We start from the raw sequence: 7,407 nt of genomic DNA, 5'->3' as shown, positions 1-7,407 counted from the left end.
AAGGGGCCAAGTGCTGCAGTTATTTCACTAATGCAGTGACAAGGCCATGAGCTGCACTTCTTCCACTAAGTGTAAAACGGGTCTGTTACTATAACTATTCAGTGATCCGCAGCTGCTTTATCAGGATCACAAGCACAATAAGCAAGTGCAACAGATTGAGGTGCTGAATTGACGCTCCCTAAAATCCAAAAAGTTTTTCACTAGGGATAACGACATCCAAGGAGTGAAAGCCTGGTGAGAAATGTGATTTATCCTGCTTGATTAATCGTTACTAGCCACCCCCCTACTCTTCTCAAGAAACATCCTGGGACTTTTAATGACCACAGAGTCAGGACCTCAGTTTTTTGTCTGATCCAAAGGAAGGTGCCTTTTACTGGAGCATTAGGACCCACACAGACTGCAGGGTGAGCGCCCCCTACTGGCCCCACTAACACCTCTTCCAGCAGCCTCAGCTTTTCCAGGAGTCTCCCCTCCAGGTACTGACCAGGCTCACACCTGCTGAGCCTCAGTGGGCTGAAGGCTGTGAGCTGCAGGGTGATACAGCTGACATTCCTCCATCTCTCTTTCATGGTGAGGAACGTGCATTGCGCATGGTGTGATCCCACTACCCACATCCCGCCCTGTACCCCACTCTCGCTGTCCTGTACCCCATTGTCCCTGGGCCATACCCCACTGTCCCTGTCCTGTACCCCACTGTTGCTTTCCTGTAAACCACTGTCCCTGCGCCGTACCCCACTGTCCCACTGGGGGTGAGGTCCGGCTCGCTGTGACCCCCGGATTCTGAAGGGATTCCAAGCTCGCCCGAGTTTCCTCAACTGGCTCCCCAAATCCCTCGCTGCATTTACAGGCGTCTCTGAACCTGCGCCCCTGGAAACATCTCAGTCCCTCGCTCACTAGCACAAGAGGGAGCTGCTTGTTCTGAAGAGGCCCAGCTGTGTGCAGGAGTTAGGGCACGCCTGGTCACTCTGCATGAGTCTGCGAAAAACAACCCCCACAGGGTCCAGACTTCAACAAGACATCTTTCTGCACATTTTAGTGCACCATTCAGATCAAATCACTTTACTGGCCATATACAATCTCTTGCACTAGGAATTTGTCTTTTCTCAGACCCCAGCTTGCTCTCCGTGAGACACACAGACAGGGAGAGACGCTTGGGGTCAGAGCGCAGGGTCAGCCATTTATACAGCACCCCTGGAGCAGCTGGGGTTAAGGGCCTTGCTCAGGGTCCCAATGGAGTAGGATTCCTCTGCCGGCCGCGGGATTTGAACCGGCAACCTTCCAGCCACAGCCACAGAGCCACCACTCCACCCCGTTACTATTTCTTTGCTGATTATCCAGTTGATTCATCAGAACTTTTCTTAAGCCTTCAGAACTTGATTGGCTCCTAAGGCCTTAAATTAAGCGAGGCGAAGACGCTTCCAGAGTTAAAGACGGACCCCGCTAACCTCTCGGGGTGCTGTGCCTACTCTCAGCCACCATGGGCTCCTCTAAGCAGCTGACTGAGGACTTGAAAATGAAGATACGCGACTCTTACAAAGCAGGGGAAGGCTATAAAAAGACATCTAAAAGCCTCCAGCTTGGAATCTCCACCGTCAGAAACATCGTGAAGAAATGGAAGTTAAGGGGAACCGTTGAAGTCAAAAACAGAAAACCCTCTAGCAGAACGGCTCGTAAACTGGTCAGATATACGCAGCAGAACCCACATATCGCTGCAGAGGAGCTGCAGAAAGGTTCAACTGCCGCCGCAGTAGTGGTCCACAGGTCCACAGTACAGCCTGGCTTACACAAAAATGATCTGCACAGGAGAGCTGTCAGCAGGAAACGTCCTCAGAAGAGGCGACGTTGGAAGTATGCAAACCAATACTGGGATAAGGCAGAAACCGTTTAGAACAAAGGGCTGTGGACTGATGAAACAGAAATGAAAAGGTTTGGCCACAGCCACAGAAGATACATTTGAAGAGAGACAGGTGAGGTATTTGAAGAAAAGAACACCTCGCCAGCTGTTAAGCATGGGGGTGGATCTCTTATGCTTTGGAGTCGTGTGGCAGCCGGTGGCACAGGAACCAGTGTGCGGGTAGAGGGAAGAATGGATTCTACTAAATATCAACACATCCTAGAAGCTCGTGTCCCAGAGTCAGTGAAGAAATTGAAGCTGAAAAGAGTTTGGACATTTCAGTGAGAAAACAATCCAAACATCCCTCAGAATCAACCATGAAGTACTGACAGGAATGGAAGATGAAGGTTTTGGAATGGCCTTCACAGACCCCAGACTTGAATAGTATTGAACATCTGTGGGGAGATCTCAACTGTACTGTACTACAGCTGCACATTACTGCTGCTGTTAATCCTACAGCTATTAATCACTGCGGGTGTTCATATGTTTTTTCTAAATTATTTCTACTATTAATACTACTGCTATACATAACTGTTGAGGTTAAGACTTATCCCCTCCAATTAATTCTGCTGTTAATACTACTGCTGTCTATTACTGCTGATGTTAATGCTACTGGTTATGTTATGGATCGGGTGATCCTTAAATTCAGGATTGTTTTTTACTGCAGCTCACATCTGTCAGCCCCCTTAGGCTCAGCAGCTATGAGCCTGGTCAGTCCCTGGAGGGGAGACTCCTGGGAAAGCTGAGGTTGCTGCTGGAAGAGGTGTTAGTGGGGCCAGTAGGGGGCGCTCACCCCAGAGTCTGTGTGGGTCCTTATGCCCTAGTATAGTGATGGAGACATATTATTCTGTAAAAAGGTGCCGTCCTTCTGATGAGACATAAAACCGAGGTCCTGACTCTCTGTGGTCATTAAAAATCCCAGGGCATTTCTCGAAGAGAGTAGGGGTGTAACCCCAGCATCCTGGCCAAATCTCTCCCTGGCCTTTACCAGTCATGGCTTCCTGATAACCCCCCTCTCTGAACTGGCCTCATCACTCTGCTCTCCTCCCCACTGAGAGCTGGTGTGTGTGAGCAGACTGGGGCATCATCCAGGTGGGGCTGCACACTGGTGGTGATGGAGGGGATCCCCATTACCTGTAAAGAGCTTTGAGTGCAGTGTCCAGAAAAGTGCTATATAACTATTATTATTATTATTATTACTGCTTCTATTACTCTGTTGTTATGACTGTGTTATTAATACTACTGCTGTAAATACTCCTGCCTGTATTACTGCGGCTATTAATAATAGTGCTGTAGTTTTGCTGTATGCTACTGCTGCTCCTAACACTCCAGCTCTATATTACTGCTGCCCTTAATACTACAGCTCTATATTACTGCTGCCCTTAATACTACTGCTGTATATCACTGTTGCTCTTAATACTACAGCTGTCCATTACTGGTGCTCTTAATACTATTGCTGTATATCACTGTTGCTCTTATTGCTGCTGCTGTACATTACTACTGCTGTTAATACTACAGCTGTACATTACTGCTGGTCTTAATACTACAGCTGTACGTTACTGCTGCTCTTAATACTACAGATTTACGTTACTGCTGCTCTTGATACTACAGCTGTACGTTACCGCTGCTCTTGATACTACAGCTGTACGTTACTCCTGCTCTTAATACTACAGCTATACGTTACTGCTGCTCTTGATACTACAGCTGTACGATATTAATTCTGCTGTTATTTATACTGTTGTACATTACTGATGTTGTTAATACTGTACTACTACCGTACACTAATACTGCTATTAATACTACTGCTGTACATTAGTGCTGCTTTTAATACTACTGTACATTACTGCTGGTGTTAATTCTACTGTTGTATATTACTTTTGCTTTTAATATCACTGTAAATAGTTTGTGCTTTTAAAATTGCTGATCTATATTATTACAGCTGTTAATATGACTGATATCACTACTGTATACTAGTGCCACTGTGAATACTATTACTAACCATTACTGCAGGTGTTACAGCAGATATAATACACCATGACATATAATATTTATGTTCTACATTGCTTGTAACACTACTGCTGTTATTAATATTGCTGCTATATATTACTGCTGTTTGTAAAAATACTATTGGACATTTCTGTTGCTTTCAATACTGCAGCTGTAGTTTACTGGTGCTCTTTATACTACTGATTATCTTATTTCTGTTGTTAATACCACTGCTGCACAGTGCTGAAGCTACTCCTGAAATACATTACTGTCACTGCTAGTGCTATAAATTACAGCTGATTTCAAAACTACTGCTGTACATTACTGCTGCTGTTAATACTACTGTTGTACAGTACTGCTGTAACTAATATTAATGCTGTATACTACTGCTGCTAACAGTACTGTTGTACATTATTGCAGCTGTTCATACTGCTGATCAAAGGTATTGTTGCTTTTCATACTACAGCTGTACATTACTGCTGCTCCTAATACTACAGCTCTATATTACTGCTGCTCTTAATACTAGTGCTGTACATTACTGCTGTTCTTAATACTACAGCAGCAGTGACATACAGCAATAGTATTAAGAGTGACAATAGTGACTAGAGTAATAGACAGCTGTAGTATTAACAACAGAGTCGTAATATATACTGTAGTAGTAATATTAATAACAGCAGTAATGTACAGAAATAGTATTATCAGCAGCAGTAGTACTGACAGAAATAGTAATAACAGCAGTAGTATTATCAGTTGCAGTAATGTTTATTAGTATTAACAGCAGCGGTAATATGTACTGTAGCAATAATATTAATAACAGCAGTAATGTGCAGGAAACGTATTATCAGCAGCAGCAATGAGTTGCAGTAGTACTACCAGCTTGACTAAATTACTACTGCTGTTGTTCATACAATAGGCTGTACATTACTGCTGTTCTTAATACTACTGCTGTACATTACTGCTGCTGTTCATATTACTGCTGTTACTACTACAGCTGTACATTACTGTTGCTCTTAATACTTCTGCTGTACATTACTGCTGCCCTCAATTCTACAGCTGTACATTACTACTTCTGTTAATACTACAGCTGTACATTACTGCTGCCCTCAATTCTACAGCTGTACATTACTACTTCTGTTAATACTACAGCTGTACATTACTACTGCTGTACATCACTGCTGCTGTTCATACAACAGCTGTACATTACTGCTGCTGTTCATACTACTGCTGTACATTACTACTGCTGTTACTACTACAGCTGTACATTACTGTTGCTCTTAATACTTCTGCTGTACATTACTGCTGCCCTCAATTCTACAGAATTCTGCCCTCAATTCTCAATTCTACAGCTGTACATTACTACTTCTGTTAATACTACAGCTGTACATTACTACTGCTGTTACTACTACAGCTGTACATTACTGTTGCTCTTAATACTACTGCTGTGTATTACTGCTGCTCTAACTGCTGCCCTTAATACTACAGCTGTACATTAATGCTGCTGTTCATACTACAGTTGTACATTACTGCTGCTCTTAATACTACTGCTGCTTAACTTATGTTGCTTCTACTGTTCAACTGTTGACTGTATCATTATTAGTACTGTTATTATTTAAGGTACTACTGTTGGCATTGGCGCTACTGTCACAAATGCAAGTGTTTATAGTAATTGGCTTCATTACTCTGCTCTCCTCCCCACTGAGAGCTGGTGTGTGGTGAGCGTTCTGGCGCACTATGGCTGCCGTTGCATCATCCAGGTTGGGCTGCACATTGGTGGTGGTGGAGAGGATCCCCGTTACCTGTAAACCTTTGAGTGGAGTATCCAGAAAAGCACTAAATAAGTGTGAGCAATTATTACTATTATTATTATTAATTATTATTGATCAATTATCTCGGCGGAGCGGTAGCTCTGTGGCTAAGGATCTGCACCTGTGCCTGGAAGGTTGCTGGTTCAAATCCTGTAGCTGGCAGAGGAATCCTACTCCGTTGGGCCCCTGATCAAGGCCCTTAACCCCAACTGCTCCAGGGGTGCCGTACAATGGCAGACCCTGCGCTCTGACCCCAAGCTTCTCTCCTTGTCTGCGTCTCATGGAGAGCAAGCTGGGGTATGCAAAAAGACAAATTCCTAATGCAAGAAATTGTATAGGGCTAATAAAGAAACATTACACATTATTACATTATAGTTATTAATCAATTGTATCATTAATAATACATGATAACAGTATTATATACTGTGGTAATAACATTTTATATTATAATTGTTTCATATAACAATGTATATTTTTATTATTTAAATAGCTGGTTAATAATTATATTTATTAATGATATTGTATTTATCTTCTTTCATCTCAAAGCAGGTACAAATGAGTACAGTAAAAGGAGTTAAAAGCGGGGGAGTTTAAGAGGATCTACCAGGATCCCAAAAATTTTGCTAGATCTCCTAGGGTTCCCCAGTGATCTGTCAGGATTTCCAAGGATCTACAGGGATCAGCCTCAGTATCTCCCAGAGTCGTATCTTACTAGATCTCCCAGGGTCTCCCAGAATTTCCGCGGAGACAGGAATCCTTACTGTATAGCGGCTGCTAGAGGAATAAAAGCTGCAGTGGTGTGTCTGTGGGCGCGCAGGTGGGTTTGGGGGGTACGGCTCCCGGTGTGGGGAGAGGGGGGTCCCAATGCAGCGAAACCGCTAGGTGGCGCAGTAGCTACAGGACCCGCATGCACTTGGGTGCTGCTATGGCCTTAACACAGGACGTCTGCTCGCTGTGGTCCCCTGGCGAAGGGCTATGCGCCCGGGAGGGGCGAGCGGGCACGACGAGTCCGGCCTACAGGTGCGCAGGCAAGATCCGGGCGGCTCAGCCCGGGGGGTCACGGGAGTCCGTCTCCGGCTTCTCAACTGGGCACACGCAGAGCCCGTTCAAGCTCGACTGACGCTCCTGATATTTCGACCAAAGAGCATACGAGCGACAGGCCGGAGGTGTAACGCACGGCAGAAGTAACTGTGAAAGAGGAACACTCACGGTGGCGCCCGGGGACGACATTTGGGGGGGGGAAACAAACGCCCGCCTTGGAGACAACTTCTTTCTCGCGCTGCAGGACGAGCAGAAAACTACACTTCCCGTCAGCCCCTGCCGCGGCGGCGGGCGGCCGGGCTCTCGCGAGGCTGCGGCGCGCTCCCAGCCTCTCGGCGCGCGGCGCTCCTCCATTTCGCTGAAACCCGAGTCTCCTCCCCGCAGCCGGCCGCCGAATCGCCGTCTGGACCCGCAGCCGGTTAGCCCTCACTTTTACCCGCTCCCACGGTCCCGCCAGCAGCTCGCTGGGTACCGAGAGACAGTTTGGAGCGGCCCTGTCACGGATTGAGGACGATTTCAGGCGGATGGCGACTCCTTCCCCGAGTTTTTAGTGAAAGAAAGCGGCTGAGAAATTCAGGTAGGAGGGGAGAGAAGATGGCGGCGGGGGTCGGGGAGGAGGAGGGGGGGGTTCCGCGAGGGGGCGAGCGCCGGGCGGCGCTCATGGGTCGGCATCAGCGACCG

This window comes from Atractosteus spatula, chromosome 5, assembly GCF_055471065.1.
Source record: "Atractosteus spatula isolate fAtrSpa1 chromosome 5, fAtrSpa1.hap1, whole genome shotgun sequence".
In the NCBI taxonomy this organism is placed as follows: domain Eukaryota; kingdom Metazoa; phylum Chordata; class Actinopteri; order Semionotiformes; family Lepisosteidae; genus Atractosteus; species Atractosteus spatula.
The sequence above is the reverse complement of the archived record's forward strand: the minus strand, read 5'-3'. Positions refer to the sequence as shown.